General features: G+C 46.4%; 2 long non-coding RNA genes across 2 annotated transcripts; one reads left to right on the top strand and one right to left on the bottom strand.

The window, feature by feature from the left end:
* Positions 1-1,163: 1,163 nt before the first annotated feature.
* LOC123281743 (uncharacterized) lies at positions 1,164-4,211 on the bottom strand. Its single transcript, XR_006521433.2, has 3 exons — positions 3,931-4,211; positions 2,551-2,668; positions 1,164-1,929 (listed from the first exon to the last, which is right to left on the bottom strand). It is a non-coding gene; the product is annotated as an uncharacterized lncRNA (long non-coding RNA).
* On the top strand, positions 4,072-12,641 carry LOC123281742 (uncharacterized). The gene is made up of 3 exons (XR_006521431.2): positions 4,072-4,259; positions 5,368-5,452; positions 9,871-12,641. It is a non-coding gene; the product is annotated as an uncharacterized lncRNA (long non-coding RNA).
* The last annotated feature ends 9,872 nt before the right edge of the window (positions 12,642-22,513 follow it).

Raw genomic sequence — 22,513 nt, 5'->3', positions numbered from 1 at the left:
TGTTTTCATTATTATTACTGTTATTATTTTGTGTGTGCCTGTGTGAGGAAGACTGTCGCTGAGCTAACATCTGTGCCAATCTTTGCCTATTTTTTGTATGTGGGCCACTGCCACAGCGTGGCTCAATGAGTGGTATATAGGTCTGCACCAGGATCCGAACCGTCAAACCCCAAGCCACTTAAGCAGAGTGTGCGAATCCAACCACTAAGCCACAGGACTGACCCCCAATGTCTTCATTATTTTGACAATACCAATATCCTTCACTGTTAAGTCTAGCAGAGTGTCATAATTACGCTTCTCTTTTGGAAAATGTATCTTTTCTTAGAACGTCTGTTTCACTCTTTCATTTTCTTAGTTTTTTAAAAAATTTCTATTTAAATTTCTTCCCATTTCCTCCAATAGCTTCTTAATAGAATCATCCATGTGTGAATATATCAGATCATCTGTTGGTTTAATTTTTTTCTCCTGGAGACCCTCCTCCTGGACCCCTCTGTCCCCCTGCTCCCCTCTGGACCACTTGCCCTTTAGGACTGATGTACGGCTGTTAATATTACCTTCTCCTGGAATTCTCTTTGCTTTTCTCAAGTGTTAGATTTGTTTCCTGGATCCAGAATTTCCTTCTTTGACGAAGCACACCCTCTAATCACTTCCTGGGGAAGGGTCCCTGGGAGGCAAGTGTTCTGTCTGTGAGACGTCTTATCCCAACACTTGATATTTTGGCTGGATATAAAATTCTAGGTTGTAAACGCATCATCATTCAGTGTGTTAAAGACTGTAGCTTCTCTCTCCCAGTGTTAACAATCCAATTCTGTCATTCCTCCCAGTCCTTTCTGTGTGACATGATGTCTTGTTTTCTCTCAAAAAGTTTTTGGGTCCTCTGTCTTTGGTGTTCTGGAATACCATGCTGACAAGCCTTAGGGGAGCCTCTTAAAATTCACTGTGCTCAACTGTGAGTGGGTCTTCTCAACCCACATGAGAAAACTCTTGTCCTTCAGTTCTGGAATTCGTCCTTATGTTATTTCCGGATAAATTTCATTCCTCCATTTTATGTTTTCCCTATTCTTTCTTTCTAGAAGGTTGGCTAGTCAGATATCAGACTTCACAGCCAGATCTTATAACTTTTAAAATATTTTCTTTCTATCTTTTAGTCTTTTTGTTTATTTACTGAGGTAATTTCTTCAACCATACCTCTAATCCTTAAATTTCATTTATTATTTCTTCAACCCTACTTTGAGTTCATAGAGTTCTTTCTTGTTTGTTCTTTGATTGAAACTTAAAAGCAATAGTAACCTGTTCTTGCTCCATGCATGCAAGACATTTTCATCTCTCTGTGAATATTAATTATAATATTGTGGCATTTTCTCTTATTCCTTGCATTATCTCTATTTCAAAATTTCTTCACTTCTGATTTCTTGTTTGGTCTCTGTCTTTCTTAGTGGAGGTTTTCTTTTAAAATCGGTGAATTCTTTGCAGCCAGTTTATACTTAGGAATGCAACACCCTCAAAATAATTGACTGGAGGTTCCATTTACCTGAGAGACCTTGTTGACTGATGGGTAATCAGATGGAAAAACAGCTTTTTAGTGTGTTCCTTAGTATTTTCTCTGATTCCAGGTTCTCCAGAAAGGGATTGTCCACCTCTTCACCTCCAACTTATGGGTTATCAGCCCAATGGTGCATTCTGGGAGCTAGGCAAAGAAAGTGCATGGCAGGTGGGAGCCCACTGTTCGGGCACAAAGGCTTTCACTTAATCCACATATTTTTACTGCAGCACCTCATCTTCATTCTAACTCGGTTCTCTCTTCTCCATCAACTTCTCTATCTGCTTTCCATTTTAACATATTATGGTTAGGCATCACAGATGGCTTCTAGCTTCAGTAGAGGTGGAGACTACTTGGTTTCTCATTCCGCTCGATATTTGGAAGTGATTCTTAAAAAGAGAAGGGAGAAGAAAAACACTCTGTCATCCTAATTCTGGAAAGTCCTATGATATTGTTTAATTTGTCTTTAAATTGTTTAATATTTGTCTTTAAATTTGATTCATTCTTTTCACTTAACTAGGTTCCTTCAAAAAGGGAATTGTATGCCACTACTGCAAAATGGTAAACTGGAAAGAAACTATGAAAATAAAGAGAGAACAAATGAAATAACACTATCAATTCTAGCCAGCTATTATTGCTTGCTCAAGATTCGGGGCTTGAGGTCTGCTCTCTCTTTGTTAAAAAGACAGGCTAGCAAGTATTCTAAAGATGTTACTAACAGAAAGACATGCCAATTAGAAAGACATATTAATACCAAATGGTAACCAAACAGACCAGAAAAATACTCTGAAATGGGAATAACTGACCCAACCTGTAATTCAAGGTTGTCCCTTGAACATCACCTCCCTGTACCCCTTACCACCTCCCAGCAGATCTTTGCATAACTGGCTTCTTGTCGTTGTTCAGGTTTCAGCTCAAACTTCTTCTCGGAGTCTTCCCTGACCACTCCCACTAACGTAAACTCTGGTCTTATCTCATTACTCTGCTTTATTTAATTCATTAGCACTTACTTCATTTCAAATGACTCTGTTTACTTGTTCATATTCCATCCCTTCCACACCCTTGCTGGAATGTAAGTTTCACAAGAGCAGAGACTCTGTCTGTTCCATTCACCCAATATATCCATTCCTAAAATAAAGATTGACACATAGTAGATGCTCAATAAACATCAGTGAATGAACGAATGCATGAATGAAAAGAATAAGAATTAATTTGCTATCAGTTTCAGCCTCTTGCATATTCCCAGCCTCCAGCAGTCTTATTCTCTCTCTCTCTGCTTCTCTCTTCTCTTCTCTCAGCCTTCCCCTCTGTCCTCAGGTTTCAACCATTAGGCTCACTCCCACGTGATGGGAAGAAAAGGAATTCTTAAATGGTGGCTGAAATCGAGCTGAAATGTACTGACAGCCCTCACACCACAGCGCAACATCCCTCATGAGGGCGGGCATCTCACAATGGCAGATGCTGGTCAATTAGGCAGAAATACTTTCATCTTAAAAAAGAGAGAAAAAAGGGATTTAAAGACCCAAAGGTATTTTTGGCTGACATAAGGTGTAATTAATTTCTTCACGAGACAAAATGGACAGAAAATGAACGCCATTAAGACCTGAGCTTTTATGCTGCCAAACCAACAAATTGATTCAGGGAAAACAGCAAACTGTGTCAGCTTTATTTTTCCCTCAGTTTTTATTTTATTTAAATGGTGTTAACAGTGAAAAGTAGACAGAGAGTTTACATAAAATCTTTGATTTCCATTAGTCTTATAAAATGGGACGATCTAGCTGCATTGGGCCAGCATTCCCAGATGCAATCATCATGGGAGCTGCGTAGCATCCACCCCTTTGGGTGGGGCCTGGATCTCCAGTTAGTCGCCATCTTCACTGGCCTGCATCGTGCATTATGCTGGCCCTCACAAGCACTTGAGTTTGTGAGCCCTGAAGATGGAACCACTTAAGTTCCATCTCCTTCCATCTCCTAGGTCTTACTCCTCTCTGCATCACCTACAAGACTGAGCTGAGTACCAGGCACACAGCAGGTGCTCAATAAATAACTACAAAATAGTTGGATAAAGTTCCTTGTATTTTCCCACTTTGTAACTAATCTATTGCCTTTTATACATTGGGACCTTTAGGAAAATTTCAAGTTTCTCAGCATAAGGGGTTCTCCTTAATCAATAAGACATTTCCCTAAACTTGTTTACAGACAACATCTTCTTCAAGAAATGAAATAGTTATTATTAAAAAAGAAATTTAAACAATTACTCTATTTCCATCACCAGACTGGCCAATGCTTCACTGCATAGGATGGCATTTCCACAGCAGAAAGAACTTCCTTTCCTCCATGATGAACAAACATGCGATCTTCTTTAAAATAAGGTACGTGTCTGTGCTCACCCATAAACCAAATCCCCAGATCACGCTGCGCCTGGATCAGAGGCTCTCCCAGGTAATGAAGAGAGAGGCCCAACAATGGCGTTTCCGCGGTGACCGCAGGTGGCTCTGGGTTCTGTGTGTGCTCTCTCCACACCGGCCAACGCCTCTCTGAATGAGCGAGTAAAGGTCGTCCGGACTTGAAGAGGTGGGTGAGGAGGAAGGCCAGCGGGCGACTGCAGGACTTTTTGAACAGTAGCCCGTGAGAAAGCAAGCACCGTGAGAAAGCAAGCACCGTCTTTCTCCAGTAGAATATGTTCCAGCGATCGAGATAGTGTGCAAATTTATTTCAGGTAAGAACACTGACTTGGCAAACAGCAGGGAGGGTCAGAGTTCTGTCTTTAGCTCAGCGCCTCCTTATGGAGGTGAATTTGCTCACTGTTTGCCTGACTATTGAGCTGGCATCAGGGGGCAGGGGCTTGCGTCTACCTTGCGATTGTAGTATGTGGAATAAGGCATAACAATTAAACCAGTGATAGCCGAGAAAGTTTTCTGCGTGATTGACTCTTTTATATATAAATGAGTCAGTTCAAAGTAATTCAACAATGGTCTCCCTCACTCATTTGCCTTTTTGAGTGGGAGAGAAAAGGATGTGGTTATGATATACCAGGAATTGCACATAACCCAAAGCCCAACTTATCTATGCCAAAAAATGTACTGAGTAATCGTTCCCAATGTACTATTATTAGTCTTGATCTGTTCCAGTACTATGAGATTCACTTCCCTGCCAAATTTTTTAAGGTTAGTCAAAACCCAGGTTCAGCCATGAGAGCATGACATGCACGTATATCTTACCAGAAAACAAAACGTTTAAAACCACTGTTCTGTTTCATGGTGGCACAGTATTTGCCAGTCATCATTTTTGACATTATCCATTTTGTTATGTCCCTAGGTAAGAATCCATGCCATAAAATTCCTCCAAGAGTTTAGGGCCAGGAAAAACGTTTCTCTCCTGATACGGCTCTTTTTGATCAGATCAGGAGATATACTACAAGTTCATCTTCTTGGCTTTTTTACTTTGTCTGCCAGTAAGCTTGGAGTTTCAAATTTAATATCACCTTACAGTTGACTGTACGGAATGGACTCTAAATCATGAGCCCAAACATCTGGCTTCTAGCCCTGGTTCTATCACTTACAAGTTGCATGTGCCTTGAAAAATTTACTTAACCTATCTGAGCCTCAGTTTCCCTATCTGTCAAATGATTGTAATAACATGTCCCAACACAGGGTTTGACAGACATTCTAGGCTGCTCCTTCACTTTTTGTCCTGATAGCAGAAGGCTGTTTGGGTTCCCAATGGCAATGTGCTTAGGAAACGTGGGCCCAACTCTAGCGAATGAGTCATCATTGGTCAAAGCCAAATATGATAATCCCATTCTCTATTGCCTGTGATTGCTTTAGAGATGAATGTGTGACCCAGTTACAGTAAATGAGTTATAATGAGAAGTCTGCAGAGAAGCCCGGGAAAAGACTTCCTCCGTGAGATGTGAGTAAGGAGAAAATCAACCTCGTCCCATGCCCCCAAGCCTTCCTTCTTTTGGGTAAGATTTTTAAGAAAGGGGATGTGAAAGCTGGAGCTGGGGCAGCCATCTTGGAGCCATAAGGGAAAGCCAAAAGATTTGCAGGGAAAGCAACCCTGAAATCAAGGAACTGCTAAACACCCACCCCTGGAAACCTCTGGGCTTCTTGCTATGCAGGACAACAAATGTCCTAAACTTTCAGGGCCAGCCCGGTGGTGTAGTGGTTAAATTCATGTGCTCCACTTTAGCAGCCCAGGGTTTGCCAGTTGGGATCCTGGGTGTGGACCTATGCACTACTCATCAGGCCATGCTTAGGCAGCGTCCCACATACGAAATAGAGGAAGACTGGCACAGCTGTTAGGTCAGTGACAATCTTCCTCAAGCAAAAAGAGGAAGATTGGCAACAGATGTTAGCTCAGGGCCAATCTTCCTCACCAAAACCAAAAAAGTCCTAAACTTTTAAGCCATTAATAGTTGAGCAATCCACTTCTTGCTGTCGAAAGTATCTTAACTGTTAGATACTCTGGATAACTGTACATCGAAACACTTTGAAAAACTATAAAACACTATGCTAATTATTATGTTTATTCCCAGTCCATCTATTTCTCCTTTTGTTTCAAAGCTTCTTGACCCCTAACTTTTTATCTCTATTTTTCCTACACAGTTTTAAGTGATTTTATGAAGATGAGCTCTAGCAGTTATTATAATTGCTGTTGTGTTGCTGTTGGTGTTATATAGCATAGCTACTATGCATTGACTATTTACTATGAGCTTAGTATTGTGCTAACTGCTTTATGTACACTGTCTCATTCAATCAACACAAGAACCCTATGAGGGAGACATTATAATTATCTCCACTTGTAGATGAGTAAACTGAAGCTCAGAGAGGTGCAGGAACTTGCCCAAGGTCACACAACCAGCAAGCAGCAAAGCTCCAGTCTGAATGGCATTAGCATTGTACACTCAACCGAATTCCCAAATACCACTCACTTGGGAAGTGTAAATGACCGATCAATCTATCAGTAAGGAACATATATATTGGCCCCAAGCCTTTTCTGGATCCCAAACCTAAGTGTGCTTTGCCCTGGGACTTTAAGAAGCCTCAGCCTGTCCACGTTTGTACTTTCGCCGTGTCAAACACTAGAAATCCTTACCACAGTCTTTCCACCGTTAAAACTCGACTGCTGACTGAGCAAGTCAGGTCGAACTATGAGACAGGAAGAGAGAAAGCCAGACTTCTTCAACAGGACAAAGAAAAAAAGAGGAAAAAAGGCAAATCCAGTTCACCTTTTCCTCACAAGCCCCAAACATTACAATACGGATCTCAGAAATGGTTACAGTCAGCTAGCACTGAACAAAATTCGCACTCGGCCCACGTCACAATGGTTGTTCTTGTGCACAGCGGAGGATCCAGCCCGGTGTAGAGGGTTGTTGAGAAACATCAATTAGCTCAAATACCTACTGACTTGCCAAGAAACCCTTCTCATAAGCAGGATGACACGGGCGTGCTCAGGAAGGCGCTGAGAGAGGTCTTCCACCAGGCTCATCGCATTGAGAAATCCCTCCCCAAAGAAACGCTCACTCTTCTGCGTGTCAGACGCCATTTCAACAGAAGAAAAGGCAAAAGTGGGAACCACATTGAGCGATTTTGAAGTTGTCTGCTGCACCAAGATCAAGTTCTCTTCTTAAAAGATGCTGTCACTCAGTTTGTCAACAATTGTCCTCAAGCTGAATCACCAGCCTCGAAGAAATGTGAAGACGGAGACGGGGGCAGGGGTAGGTGGGGCGTGGAGATTCAGAAGTTCCAAGCAGAGGCGATGGGGAGTCTCCCGTGTCTAAAACTAACGTCAGGCAGAGGCCAACTCAGGCCCGAAGCGCTCACTGGTCAAGTGTCAAAGGAGCTTAAAAGCAGAAAGGAGACCAGTGGCCTCTTGAAACAGGGCTGAGGAGAGTGTGGCCAGGAGCTTGTACTGATGACATAATGAAGCCTTCCCAGACTGCAAGGGAGACAAGCGGGTTGCCCACAGGGGAGAAGTGCCAGTAGCTGCCCTTGTCCCAGGCAATAGTGCTGGCATGCGGGGTCTTCTCCAAAATGGTTTGTACAATCCAGAATGCTGGCAGAACCTTGTGCGGGGCCTGGGAAAGTAAGATGGCTCTGGACAGCTTGAAGGGAAACACTCTTAAATGTGTCCCAAAGTAGCACTGTCCCCCTGTTTTCTCTTACCAGGGATCTGTTTGTCCAGCCAACATCATTTTGTGAACAGGTCCTTCTTAGTTTGAGATGACAAGCCCCTGTCCTGGTCCCCTGGTGCACCCAGCCTTTTGTGCAAGGCCCACACCAATCCTTTGCATTTCTGCCACATCCAAGAACTGGAAGAGGATGGTCTGGCAGGGCCACCTTCCACCCAGGTTGGCCATTCGATGCCCTGGTTGTGAGGGACATCACAGGGCACCGTGGGGCACCAGGACCCAGAGTGTTCCAAGTCGCTTCCGTTCCCCCCATTCGGGTTGGGCGAAGGAGCTCCTGTGAGTAATTCACAGAGTGCCTATACTCCGAGGTGTTGCACAATCCCATTACCATTAATTTTTGCATATTTAACCACAGTTTTTAATTAGATGGTATTTTATTATTCATGCACATAATTTGAGTCCAAGTCAGGCTGCTCTCTTGGAGGAAAGAAAAAAAAAGGTGGGGGGGGGGTATTCTTCTGAATTGAACGTCAGTGTTGGCGTTCCTTCTCAACTGGCGAGCGAGCACAGCAGACTGTGAGTCTGTAATGGTTCTCTTTTAATTTTGCTAATAGCTATCATGTTATGTACCTTTATAAATTTGTTAAATCCGGAGTGCTGGGAGCTGTCTCTGTATGCGGTAACTGTAAATAGTTTGCTCTGTTTGGTTTGCACATACAAACTGTTTGCTCAGTCTCCTTGATGTATTATTAAAATGGGTAATGGGCCCCTGGGAAACCATCTAGTTATATGCCTTCATTTGCAGAATAAACCATGCGTTGTTTTCATCTTTTCTCATGATTGTTAATGGCACTGATGATGAGATGGGTGGATTTTTTTCTCCCCTAGCCTTTATCAGCACTGTTTTATTATGCAGGCAAAATGGCCAGGCTGCTGATTTTGTCTAAGGTTTTCAATTAGTCATTTGACTGAACACATCTGTGCTGGCATCCGCCCAGAGCCGGACCGCAGCCATTACCCGTTTTCACCTGCTGAACCGTGGCCATCAACGCGGATGGGAATAAACCTAAATTGGCCTTTTAGATATGGTTGAAAAGTTGTAATGTTGCAATATTTTATGGCAAAGTCAGGAAGGTGTGAACTTTTCCGCCTTAAAGCTGAAGAAGCTGCCACGATATTGCCCTCCGCTCAAAGGACTCACGTAGAGGTTGGTTATTAACATCTGTTTGCGCTCTGCAGCCCCGATGACTTAATCGGCTGACGTTAAGTAGATGAGGTTATATTTGTCCTGCAGCTGGGAATGGTCGAGTTTAATTGTGTTGGTAAACAGAGCCCGGTGGCTTCTTTGGGATCCCAGCAGATGCCCCGGAATCCTTCCGCAGCAGTTTAGAGCCTGACTGCTGCCTCTTCCACTGAAATGAAAATTGCTTCACGGCAGAGCAGAGGCCCCGGTGCCGGCACTGGAGGAGCGGGATTTCTTTAATACTTCAGAGAATCTGTCATTTATCGTGGAGGAGGAAGCCTGGGCAAGTTTCTGTAAAATAAATGCAATCTCTTCACCGCTAAGTCCTCATATGTTTTATGAGACAAATTGTTAATTGCTAAATTTCGAGGACCCCCCCCCCGACCTTGGCTGGTCCTCAGGACCCCCGGGGGCAGTAAGCTAGGCGGCAGAGAGTAGTAGCCACGTCCCTGAGGAAGAGCTCGCGCTGGGATACTGGCGTGCACGGTTTGCGGAGGGAGCAGCGTTTCTGTTGAATCCAACCGGTCCACTGGGGACTGGAATAAAAACATTCTCCTCACTGTGGGAAAATCCTGAACAACATTTCAGACTCTCAGGATGACAAAAGATATTGGCATTGCAGCCAGAATGGAAGTGCCCCGTGACACCATCTCTGCCCCCAAAGGATTAAGCTTTTGTTAGTTTCACCGTGGCCATGTGAATGTGTGGCCACCATATTTACCCCTAATAAGCATGGATGCCGCTGTTCTGAACCCTTAAGACTCTGTATCTTTATTGCCCCTTCCTCTCTATCAGAGGCCACCACCAATCGTTTCTCTAGCCATTTTCCTGACTACAAGATGAGCTTCTCTAGTTTGTAAGTAAGGATCAAATCTTTGACAATTCATACATGCCAAGTTCATTTCTCTGAGCTTTAGTCATTGTATTTGTTGTTTGTTTTTACTTTTCCAGTTAATACCTGAGACAGACCCAAGGCATAGGCAATCATCATCATCACTGTCATCATCATCATCATCATTGTCGTCGTCATCATCGTCGTCATCATCGTCTCACCCCATCTCACATTTAGGGAGGCTCTGCGGCATCACTATGCCACAAACACTCGTGACAGACACCATTCTAGGAGATTCGCGTGAACAAGGTGGTACTAGGACCACTCCCATTTCATAGACGAGGAAACCAAGGCACAAAGAGATTGAGAAAGTTGCCGAAGATCACACTGTGAGTCATGGAAGGAGCCAAGATTCATGACCGGCAGTCTGGGCCAGAACCTGTGTTTCTAACCATTAGGCGACACCACCTCTTTAGCATGGCTTGGTTTCTCAGCCACGGGTTTGAAATAGTAAGCTGAGATCTTTCTGGAGGGGTTCCGTGGGTTGGAACCTTCTTTTTTCGCCTGTACTCCTTACTGGTAGATATTTAGGTTGTTTCCAGTTTTCCCGGTGTTGTGATAACATCTTTTTTGATCTCCTTGGGCACACGTAGACGTATTTAGAAGTAGATTTGCCCAATCATAGGTCACACACACTTGAAATGTTACTAGATTGTGCCAAATTGCCCCCCAAGGTGGTTGAGCCAATTCCCGTATCTCCTAGCAGCATATGGAAGAGGCTCTTTCCCCACACATTGGCCGACATTTTGATATTATCACACTGTAAGTTTTGCCAATCCAAATGCATTTTTCTGAGTTGAGATTTTCAGCTGTGTGTGAAGTTAAACCTTTGGACTTGCTATTTGTGAAGTTAAGCCTTCTGTCACTCAGGCACACCCTCTCACTCTCACTGCGGCACCCCAAAAATAAAGATGTCCTATGTTCTTTAAAATACAAGTCAAAACACAAGATCTTTTCCCCTCTGGCTGTGTAAATCCAGTCTCAGGATAACTAGGTGTAAGGCAGCATTTGTCAGCCTCAAAACTGCAGTGACAGCGTGTGGGGTTGGGAAGCAGTGTAACATCTGAGCGAGCACCCTCTGGAATTAGACCACCTGGCTCACAGCGTGGCTCACCACGTGGCTCACCGCTTCCTAGCCGCAAGACCTTGGTAAGAGACGCTCCCTGTGTCTCAGTGTTCTCGTCTGTAAAATGGGAATGCTTGTGACATCAGCCTCATAACGTTGCTGCAAAGACTAACGTTCACATACAATATGCCCAGCACTTAGAAAAGTGTCTGGGGGCCGGCCCCTGGCTGAGTGGTTAAGTTCGCGCACTCTGCTTCGGCGGCCCAGGGTTTCACCTGTTCAGATCCTGGGCGCGGACATGGCACCGCTCATCAGGCCATGCTGAGGTGGTGTCCCACACAGCACAGCCAGAGGCACCCACAACTATAGTATACAACCATGTGCTGGGAGGCTTTGGGGAGAAGAAGAGGGAAAAAAAAGATTGGCAACAGATGTTAGCTCAGGGCCGATCTTTAAAAAAAAGAAAGAAAACTGTCTGGTTCATAGTAAGTGTTGTTTTGGCCATTGTAACCTCTGTACAACAACTGGACCTAATAGGCTGGTGGACATAGAATGAATTTCTATTGCTTATTTTAGATTTTTTAAAAACAATCTTTTTAAAGATTATAGCATTTGAAATGGTGGGAATGGTTATGATTATTGAGCCTGACCCTTTCCAATAGCCACAAGCAACTGGCCAGCAAGGGCCAGGCCTTCTTCCAATCCCCAGCACGCAGCCCAGTGCTTGGCACCTAGCGGTGCTCGGTAAATGATAGCTAGATGGATGGACACACAAACAGACACACGGTGGCTCGTTGGCCTCAGTAGGCAAAATTTGTACTTGTTCAAACTGCAAATGCCCAGGCCCCGAGCTCGACTCACCAGATCAGAATCTCTTGGGTGGAGCCCTGGAATCTGCACTTTGAGCTGCTTCCCTCGTGCTATTGGGCCTACTAAAGCTTGGGGCGGGAGACTGGTGACAATCCTGGTTCTAGAGAAAACTATCTCCAGCACCTGGCACACCTCCTTACACATAGTTGATATGCGATACATATCGTTGATTGAATGACTTGATCATCTCAGATGGTAGTTACAGGATTTTCCTACTCACAGGGCCCCAGGGACCCTTCCGGCCACCACTCTTGTGGTGTGGACCTCAGAGCCCACACCCCAGTGCCACCAGGGCTCACAAGAGGAGGAGACCAAGGTCCCCTGTGGCAATCCTACTTCTCCTACCCCTCTGCCAGCCAGCCTCAGGCCATCTGCTGTCACCCAACCCTCTGCAATGACCTCCTGCAAATACCTAGGCCCTCCAAATTGCACAGACACCATTAAGCACACTGGAGGGCACATTATTTCAAGCCCAAGGTCAAGCTCGCCTCAGCAGTTGCCCCATCTCCCTCCAGGCCTCCCCAGCCCTCTTAGGTGGCAGACAATGGCCTGCGTGGACCTCACAGTCTGGTGGCTCCTCCTGCCTCGCCCACATCCTCCCTCTGACCACCACTTTCTCCCTGGACTGAAGGACCTCTGATGTCTGGCTTGATTTTCGCCACTGACGTAACTCCTGTCTCCTTCTCCAAGCCCAGCCCGCACCAACCAGTTCCCAGACCATGCCTTATCCCTCCGGAGAACTGAGTCCCAGTGTAGGTCATTCCAAGGAAAGGAGCACATCCCTCAGAACTACAAAGTGTTCAATACTCACTTGGGATGGATGGAAACATTGGCTAAGCTGTATTAATTTTTTTGAAATCACTATTTTGCTTAATAAAAGTTATTTCCACTGTTGGAACAAGCAGTCATCTCTTGAAGCTGCTTTTACAATATTGAGGATTTCTGGACTGTGTTCAAATGAATATCGAATGGCGGTTTTCCATGATCGCTGGTGTTTGTGGAGCCCAGGCAGAGTGGGGAGCATTGTACGCATATTTACTCCACTGGATCGTCACCAAAACCCCAGAGAGTTGATACTAATACCACACCCATTTTCTAGAGGAGGAAACTAAGCCAGAGAAAGATGCAATGATTGCTCGGAGTCAGATAGCTAATAGGGAGCAGGACTGGATTCGAACCCAGGACATCTGGCTCCACTCACCAGAGGTGATGGCGGAAGCCCCGGCAGTCGGCCCCCTTGCCTGCCTTTCATTCCCTTCTTTACCAAGTAAACTTGCCCAGAGGAGCAGAGACACAAACAGGGCTGTCCTTGTTGGGAAGGGAGGCCAGACCGGTTGGACTGGCCAGAGCTGAAAACTTCCCTGGTCAGCCCCCACAGTGACAGTGACAACGGTGACGGCAGAAGGCCTGCAGCAGCCCCTTCCTCCCGGCTTGGTCTGTGTTGCAGCTCCCTACGAGGCCCCGAGCGCTGAGGCTGTCACCGCCTCCCCACTGAGGACCCGCGCTGGCCGCTGCCTCAGCGCGATGAGCTGCCTGTCCCCGTGCCGTGGTCGGAATGTACGGCCCCCCACATGAAAGTGGGGGCCCGACAAAGGGAGGCTGCGGTCTCCCTTGAGCTGTTTGCCCTGGCTCGCTAACCCCACCTTCCTTCTCAGGATGAAGAAGAGCTCTGATGCTTGATGTTGAAAGCATCAAAGGCTGATCGCCTCAGCTGAGCAGTGACACACAGTTGCCTGGCAGCGGGGGCCTCGGGAGCTCCCGCCCGCACGGCTCCACAGCCCGGGCCCCCGAGTCCAGCCCGTGTCATTAGCCACCAGTGGGCCACTGGTTAGACAGCAGTGACCTGGGCTGCACCGTGGCTGGCATCTGTCCCTCCGCGGCCTCTGTCCACAGTGCCACCTTCCGACCCCTGCACCTCTAAGGGGGACACAGACTCTGGCCTTTCCCGACGTCCCCTGCGCCTGCTGAGAAGTTCAAAGCCGTGGAAGGAGAGCCTGGAGAAATACAGATCAGCTTCCAGCAGGCAGATAAGGTGGCTTCTAGAAAGATTTTTCTGAACAGTTTCATCTTCTTTTCTGATGTCAAAAAGTGACCCATATTCACTGTTGACATCTCAACAATTCAGGAAAGTATAAAGTAGAGATGGCTGTGGCCCACTGTGGAGAGGCCCACGGTTACATCCTGTTCACAACCTCTGCTTACATAGCCAAGGAGCCCAATGCACACTCTGGGCCTAACTTTAACCCGGCTCTGGGTGTGGCCCAGCCACGTGCCCTCTGCTCCCCACAGGACGCTGGCCACCTTTCCCTCTTAGAGACTTCTGAAAGCATCTCTCCTAATAAACCATAAATTCTGAACCTCTCCCAATATTTCCCTTAAAATACGAGCACTTAGGGCCTGCCAGGTGGCATAGTGGTCAAGTTCATGTGCTCCGCTTTGGCAGCCCAGGGTTCGCTGGTTTGGATCCCCAGTGTGGACCTACACACCACTCATCAAGCTATGCTGTGGCAGCATCCCCCATGCAAAATAGAGGAAGATGGGCACGGATGTCAGCTCAGGGCCACTTTTCCTCAGCAAAAAAGAGGAGGATTAGCAGCGGATGTTAGTTCAGGGCTAATCTTCCTCGAAAAAAAAAAAAGAAAAACAAATATGAGAGCTTCACACTGGCCACAGTGCTGAGCTTGCTGCAAACTCTGCTTTTAAGCTAAATTGAACACTAAAAAGATGGCTGGGAACCAACTTCAGCCAGCCACCAGCAGCTTTGTGAGATGAGAGCCTCTTTGCATTTCGTGCAAAGAAAAAGCATCACCCTCCCCTTTGTTTTCAGAAATTAATAGAGCTTTTCCAACACCCTGCTCTCCATCACTGAGAGCGAACAGTCAAACCAGGGCTTTTATTCCCTGCTCACCACGTCAAGTAAATAGAAGCTTCCAGGGTAGACCAGGGAACGATAAGCAATTCCCACTGCAGCGAATTCTTAATATATAAATTCATCCGGCAGCCGTTTAGTATCAACTGGCAAAACCAGGAACAATGGGAAACAGCCAGGCCCGGCTCTGACGAGGTCAACCATCAAGGTTATCTATATTCAATTACTGGTATCTACAAACTTGCATAGCTGTCAGCTGGTCAGAGCCCAAATGAAAACTCACCATGCACTCAGAAAGCAAATATAGTTTCCGAGGAGAGGCTCAAATTAGCTCTGTGAATGACTTGGCTTCAGACGCACAAAAGCCATCAGCCTTTGGGGACGCTCCTGCCGGCAGTGTCTCAATGTCTAAATTTGGGCATCATCTTATAAATCTCTGTTCCCGAAGTAGGAAGGGACTGGAATTGCTCCTTAACCCTTGACGACGATAAATTATCTCACTTAACAATAGATAAACTTAGGACACTTTTCCTGTCCTGGGGACCTATTGTGAGGTAACCGGTAACCTCCAGCATCTGTCCCCCCCATCGGCCCCACTAAAGACCTGTCGGTGGTGAGAAGACACAATAATTTGTTTTCTAACTCCTCCTCCGGAACCATATATCATGTGTGGAAACAAAGCTCCCTAACAACAGAGAGGTATCTGCTTCCTTTATCTGAGTTCCTCTTCCCATCAGTGGTGATGCGAGCGGGACAGTTTTCAGCGTGATGCTCCTGCGGCCTCCTCCCTCCCAGGCCCGGCCGGAAGTAGGGTAAAGGCCTCTTCTCCCAGAGGGGAGAGGGTGTGCCTTCTAGAAAGGAGGGCTTTCTGTTGCCTGCCACAAGCCGCCGCTGTTTAAATCACACCTCAGTTCTTCCTGGCAGGTGCCTTTCAAACCCAGGCCCCAGATTCAGGTCGCCATGGAGATTTACCGACTAGGCAAGTCGGGGTTAATCAATGCCGAGGTAATTTCTAGATTAGCTTGGGGAGGCCATAAATCGTGAGCCTGTTAAGAACTAGATGTCTTTGATTTTCTCCTTGGGCTAGGAGCGTTTGAGTTGTTACTCTCGCCCATCCATCCCATGCTTCGTCCAATATCTGTCATCTTCATGAGGCTGGTGACCGATCCCCTGCCAGTGACCCCCTTCTGTTCCCTCCTAAGGCTGATCTGCCAGTCATGGGCTCACGTGGTCCATCTGAGCTACAAAATTAAAGACTGTACGTTCATAAGTGGAATCTGTTTAGATTAATAAAACCAGGCTTCAGGACAGAGGTAAAAATATGATTATCTTCATAAGAAACTATTTAACATGGGCTCATATAAGGAGGGAAAGGCCAGATGGAGCAACGTCAGTCCTGGCTTTCCATCGGTCTGGGACATGCTCCCACCTCCAACGTGAGCCCTTGGGTCCACTTAGACAGAGCCACCATATGTACAGCCGTGCAGGCTGTGTACTGCACAAGAGCTCATATCTAAGGGGATGCCATTCACATATCCTTTGTAGATTTCTATATTTGTTATGACAGTTTTCTGGCAGATGACAATAATGTGTTTTGTTCAAGCAAAATCATTACAATTTTTTGACAGCTGGAAGTGAAGTATCTTGAGAAAGGGAACCTCTTTTTAACTGGCACAAAGGCACAACACAGGCTAGTGCCAGTCCTGCATCCAGGGACCTACTTCTTATCCCTGAAGCCACATGGCCGCTTATTTCGTAGCTCCCCTTCCACACACTGGGGAGGAAGTTGGTTCAGATGAGATGATCTGTTCATGGGTCTGTCTCCTCTCTTTGGGATCTCCTTGTCCAGCTTTGTACCCCAGCACAAGGCCAGTGCCTGGCTCTCGAAGGTGCCCAATATTTGTTTGTCGAAAGAGTGAATGAAATTCTCTGTCTTTCAACTCATATGACAGAGTCTTCCACAGAGCAGACTAAAAATGAATGTGTTGTTGAACCGAAGTGATTCGATCTGTGGTCTGGAAACCTCTTTATTTGCCAAATAGAACACGAGGATGTTAAAATGTGGGAGCATTTTAATTTTTCTCTTACAACCTGATGCTAAGAGCTGTCCAAAGGACAACGTGCTTCACTGCACGGTTCAGGGGTCAGTGGGGAAGCAGGAGACGGCCACAAGCAGGATGACATGGACACCTCTTGGTAGGGACGGTGGTGGCAGACTATGGGAAAAGTTTCCTATTCCTGCCTTAGGATCCTGGCACACATTTTCTTTAAGGATCACAAGTGTGTCAGGGGAGCAGAAACGACACACTTTACGAGTGGTAAACTCAGCAACCCTGTGAAACTCCACATCGAGGATTTATTCATGTGTGTATGTGAGGAAGATTGTCCCTGAGCTCACATCTGTGCAAATCTGCCCCTATTTTACGTGGGACGCCACCATAGCATGGCTTGAAGAGTGGTGCTAGGTCCACGCCCAGGATGCAAACTGGAGAACCCCGGGCCGCCAAAGCAGAGCCCGTGAACTTAACCACTATGCCACCGTGCCGGCCCCCACATGGAGGATTCTAAAATCCGCTGCCCTCAGACAATCGGCATGGAGTTGCTCTCGGGGACAAACAGCTCTGATGGCACCTGTTCCTCCTGTCTGGGAACCCACGTCCTGTGACCACCAGGCACTTCTGTTCCCTGCAGATGTCCTTGGGAACCCTCGGAGCACTCAGCTACACTTCTCAAGGCGTCTGGACCATTAGTGATCATGGCCGTGGAGTCAGCCCTGGAAGCAGGATAATTGGACAATGTTAAAACGTAATTATTGTTGTATTAGTGCTTTACTCAGTGATTATGAAACCAATGAGTGTTCGTTGTTAAAACTAATTGAAAAGAGAACAGAACCCCGTAAGGAAGGAAGTGACTCGCAAGCCTGCCTCGCCCCCACCAGGGACTAAGGTACTGATGCACAGGTCTGCGTCCCTTCAGGCTATTCCTGTGGAATTTGTCTATAGATGCCTCTCTTCCCATTAAGATGGCAACAACAACAAAAAAAGATCCATACCATATCACTGTTTTGTAACCTGCTTTTTAAATTTAATAATATATTATAAAAAATTTTCTTGTTAATAAATATATTTTTACCTTATCCTGAATAGGATTTAGTTATATGGATGAACAGTAATGCATTTAACCAACCCTGACAGATGGGCATTTAAATTACTCAATAGACTGGATGCTTACATCACCCTCAAATTCATGTATTGAGATCTTAACCCCCAATGTGATGGTGTTAGGAGATGGGCCTCTGGGAGGTGATGAGATCGTAAGGGTGGAGCTCTCGTGAATGGCCCTTATGAGAGAGACCCCAGGGAGCCCCCTTGTGAGGACACAGTGAGAAGGCCACCATCCATGAACCAGGACGCAGGCCTGCCGCCTCTGTGATCTGGGACTTCCCAGCCTCCAGAACTGTGGGAAATAAAGGTTTGTTGTTTAAGCCACTTGGTTCACGGCGTGTAATGGTATTTCTGTGATAGCAGCCTGAACAGACTGAGGCAAGTTGTTTTCTTTTTTATTGTTTTTTATTACATACAATGCTGTGATGAAATTCTTTATATACATATCTCTGAACATCTGTCTGCTTATGGAATTCACTTTTAATAGGAAAAAATAAAATCTGCTTTGCAGGGATGGAATTAAGACCCACGTAAGTGTAAGCGCCATTGAGTCAGTCAGTCAAAGCCTGTGTCGAAGGCCCCGACCAGTGCCAGGCACCGCGATGAGGAGACGGTGTAGGGTAGACATGAGTCTTGCCTACACCAGGCAAGAAAGAGAATAAACACAGTACCTTGCGGTTGGTACCAGAACTGACTGATGTGGGCACTCAGTGAGGTGAGTGGAACCTAATCCTGCTCCACGGAGAAGGAAATAACTGAGCCAGAGCTTGAAGAATGGCTGGGAGTTTGCCAGGTCAATAAGGGAGGAGAAGAGAAAGGGAATTCTAGGAAGAGGGAACAGCATCGGCAAGACACGGAGTCCCGATGCCACAGCGTCAGTGACGAAGAGTCAGCCGCCTGTGCCTTGATAGCATCTTCCTAATAACTGCCTGGGAGACCCTAACACAGGAGGCCTCAGCCCTCAAGGCTTGATTGTCTTCATGTGTAAACGGACGTACGATGGTACCAGCTCACAGGCACAGTGTAGCAGGGTGGTCAAAGGCTCGGATGTTGGCACCAGATGGCCTGGTTCACATCCTGACAATGCCAACTTCTAGCTGTGCATCTTTGGACAATTTACTTAACCTCTGTATGCCTCCACTTTCTCTTCTACCAATGGGATCATAATGGTACCGACCTCATACATGAAAATTAGACTAATACATAGAAAGCATTTAGGACAGTACCTGAAATGCTTATTATTTTTATGGGGATAGAAAAATTGGTTATTGAATGCCTAAACTGATTCAGATTCTAAGCCAGTTACCAACAAGTCCATGATGCAAAGATATGATCAAGTCCCTGCCTTCACGGGGCTTACAATCTAGTGAGAGAGAGGGCCCCTGAAAAAGGGAAAAAACTAAATAATTGTGAGCTGTGATAATTAACATAAGGGAAAGGACCAAGGGTCTGAGACAGACCAGAGGACCTACCTGAGCTGGGAGGCATGATGCCCTCTCTGAACTGCTGAGCCTGAAGGAAGGGAAGATTTGGCTGTGAGAAGAGTAAGGGCGTGGGGAGGAGGGAGAAACACCCAGGCAGAAGGAACAGCATCCACAACCATCCGGAGGCAGGACAGCACTTTGCTAATCCAAAGAGCGGGAAACGCCAGGGTGAGTGGGGTGGAGACGGCAGCCGGAGGGTGTAAGAAACAAGGCCAGTGATACAGGCAGAGGCAGGACACACCAGGCCACCTGCTGTGTCCAGTCTGGGTTCTTTCCAAGAGCAATGGGAGGCTGCTTCAGGGTGAGGTAAAGCAGGGCAGAGGCAGCATCTGACTTATGTTTTAAGAAGATTATGCTGAGTGTTGTGTGAAGAATGGGTTGCAGGTGGTGTGTCAGTTACCGAGTGCTACCATATCACTCGTAACAAACTACCCTCCAACTGAGTGGCTTACAACAACATTATTCTTGTGAGGGATAGAATGTGATTTATCACTTCCCACAAGCCTATGGGTCAGCCAGGCTGGGCTGATCTTGCCTGGGCTTATCCATGTATCTGCAGGCAACTGGCAGGCCAACTGGGGCTGGCTGGTCTAGGAGGGCTTGGGTTGGGTTGAACTGTCTCTGCTCCATGTGATCCAAGAGGAAGAGCAGGTGTAGGTAAGGCTTCCTGAGACCCAGCATCGGAATTCCGCAGCATCTGTGGTCATAGTCCACTGACCAAAGCAAGTCACAAGGCCGGGCCAATTCCAGATATAGAGAAACAGTCCATCTTTTGATGAGAGGAGCTGTAAAGTCACCTTGGAAAGTATGTGATTACAGGCAGGAGTAAAGAATCAGGACCATCTTGCCACCAATCTACCACAGGGGACAAGACAGGAAGTGGGGAGAGCAGCTGGGGACCCACTGCAGGCGTCCAGGTAGGAGATGATGGTGTCTTGCCCTAGGGAGGTGACACGCTGATGGAATGAGAGAATAGTACAGAGGAGGACAGACTCCACGGGGAACCTTGACGCCTGATAGATACACAGGCATTTCAGTAAATGGTTGTATCCGCGGCTTTGATGTTTGGAGAACAGGAAGAGGCGTGAGATCAGACACACGACGTGTTTGTGGTCTGTGGAGGCGTGGGACAGGACGGAGGCACGTGAGAGGGGTGAGCTGAGGAGGAAGGCGAGATTGAGATAATGGTAGTTCTGAGGAATGAGAGGTTTTTACAAACAATTCAGCCACAGAACAAAAGAAGAAGGAAGGAAGGAAAGAAGAGAAGGAGGAAGAAAGGCCCAAACCCATAATCTCCCTTGAGATGGAAAAAGGGATTGGGAGCAAAAAAGCTAAGAATTCACAATGTTTCATCAAAGACACAGCACAGTACCTTGCATTTACCAAATGCCCGCTCTGTGCCAAGCACTTTACAAACATTAGCTCGTTCTAACTCATTCGTACGTCATCACAGCCCTCTGAATCACATGAAAATGCCAAGGGGGAGGACACAGTGGCAGAGCAGGAGTTCCAACCCACGCCTGTCGGACTCCAAAGGCTGCTACTTCCTCACGGGGAACACGGCGCTCGTGGTGTTAATGGTGGCGGTGGCGGTGATCTAGGTGATGGCGGTGAGAACAATAGTGGCAATGGTGCTGGTTGTGGTGGTCGTGCCCATAAGGGTGGGTGGTGGTACCAGCGGCAGTACTGGTAATAGTAGTGGTGGTCATGGCAGTGGTGGCGGGCGGCAGTGACAATGGTGATATTATAATGGTAGTGATGGTGACGATACTATTCATGACAATGTCAGTGGTCACGATAACGCTGCTGGAGTCGTTGGTGTTGGTAATGGTGATGGCGTTGGTGGTGGCAGTGGTAATGTCAGTAGTGGAAGAGGATGGAGGTGAGGATAGAATAAAATACAAGGGGTTGGCCCTACTATAAGACATACCAGGAAACTGCCAGGAAATTTAGTATTTGGACCAGGGAAGCCACTAGGGACCGTCCAGCATATGCCGCATTTCTAAATGATTGGGACCCGGCAAGACCAAGAGTAAACCTGAGAAAATCACACCAGCTCTCGGGCTTCACTGACGCCGTCTTGGCTGATTTCTCTCTCTCCTCTCTAAAGAAGAACTACATCACCTCCTGCCCCACCCAATAAAACGGCTCGGTAAATATAATTACTTGCACCGTCTGATCAATAGCGGATTGCTCCTGGCCCCTGCTTGTTCAATATCAGTGTCTGGGATCACAGAATCTTGATACTTCCCCCAAGATGCCAATTCCTGCTTAATGTTAGATAAACCACATCTATCAACCCCATCCACTAATGAGATTTTATTGTGTCATTAATAATACACATCTTTAAAAATATGTTCTTGCCTAATCTAACATGAAATATGAGGTTGCAAATATTCTACACTTCGCAGTCTTAGAATCCCGATTGCCAATTGAACAACCCAAATCAATGCTGTATTAGGCAATCTCAGACAGTGATTATGGAATTTGAGAGAGCCGATGAGTGGGCGAAGAGAAACTTCTCTTCCCATTGATTTTTCTAAGAGAGAGAGAGAAAGAATTAAAAAGCAGTCTCCATTCACATTAGGAGGCCAGTTAGCGGAACTTAAGTCGTTGCCTTTGTCACCCCCAAAGTGGGTGAGTTGTGCCCTGAGTTTGGGTCGTGAGTTCCGAAGGAGCACAGGGCTCTGAGGTCTCCTCAATGTTCTCACGTGTGAAAACCACAGCTCAGAGGAGGTGAGATACACCGGCTCAGGAGAAAGATGTTGCCAACAGTGTGCGGACGGGACGCCTGTGCCGAGGTTCCCTGTACACAGAACAGACACCGGGTAGCAGCCCAGTGTTGAGAGGAGCTTCTCCACGTCAAATCCCAGGACCCAAAACCCCAGGGATGGTAAACTGCTCCGCAGAATGAAAACAGCTGCAAGGAAATGCGGGAGACAGGCAAGGTGCCGCGGAGGCATTAACAGGCCCAAGTTTTCTTCATCTGGAAAATCACATTTATTTTAATTGCCTCGCTGTTGTGTTCATCGTATAAAGAATTTGGCCTACTCTCCTTTATTTCCTTATTAGAGATACTCTTTCCTTTTGGAACTAAGTGATCATTAGTTCCATCTTCCCAGGGCTTGTGGCTCTTAAATGAATGACAAGCAAGGTCTTTGCGAGGAGAGGCTGTCTGTAAATATTTGGTTAGTAATTCACCCTAATACTCTAGCACATGGTTCACCAATTATTTAATTAATAACGTCA

The sequence above is a fragment of the Equus asinus genome, chromosome 28 (genome assembly GCF_041296235.1).
Source record: "Equus asinus isolate D_3611 breed Donkey chromosome 28, EquAss-T2T_v2, whole genome shotgun sequence".
Lineage (NCBI taxonomy): Eukaryota > Metazoa > Chordata > Mammalia > Perissodactyla > Equidae > Equus > Equus asinus.
The sequence above is the reverse complement of the archived record's forward strand: the minus strand, read 5'-3'. Positions and strand labels throughout refer to the sequence as shown.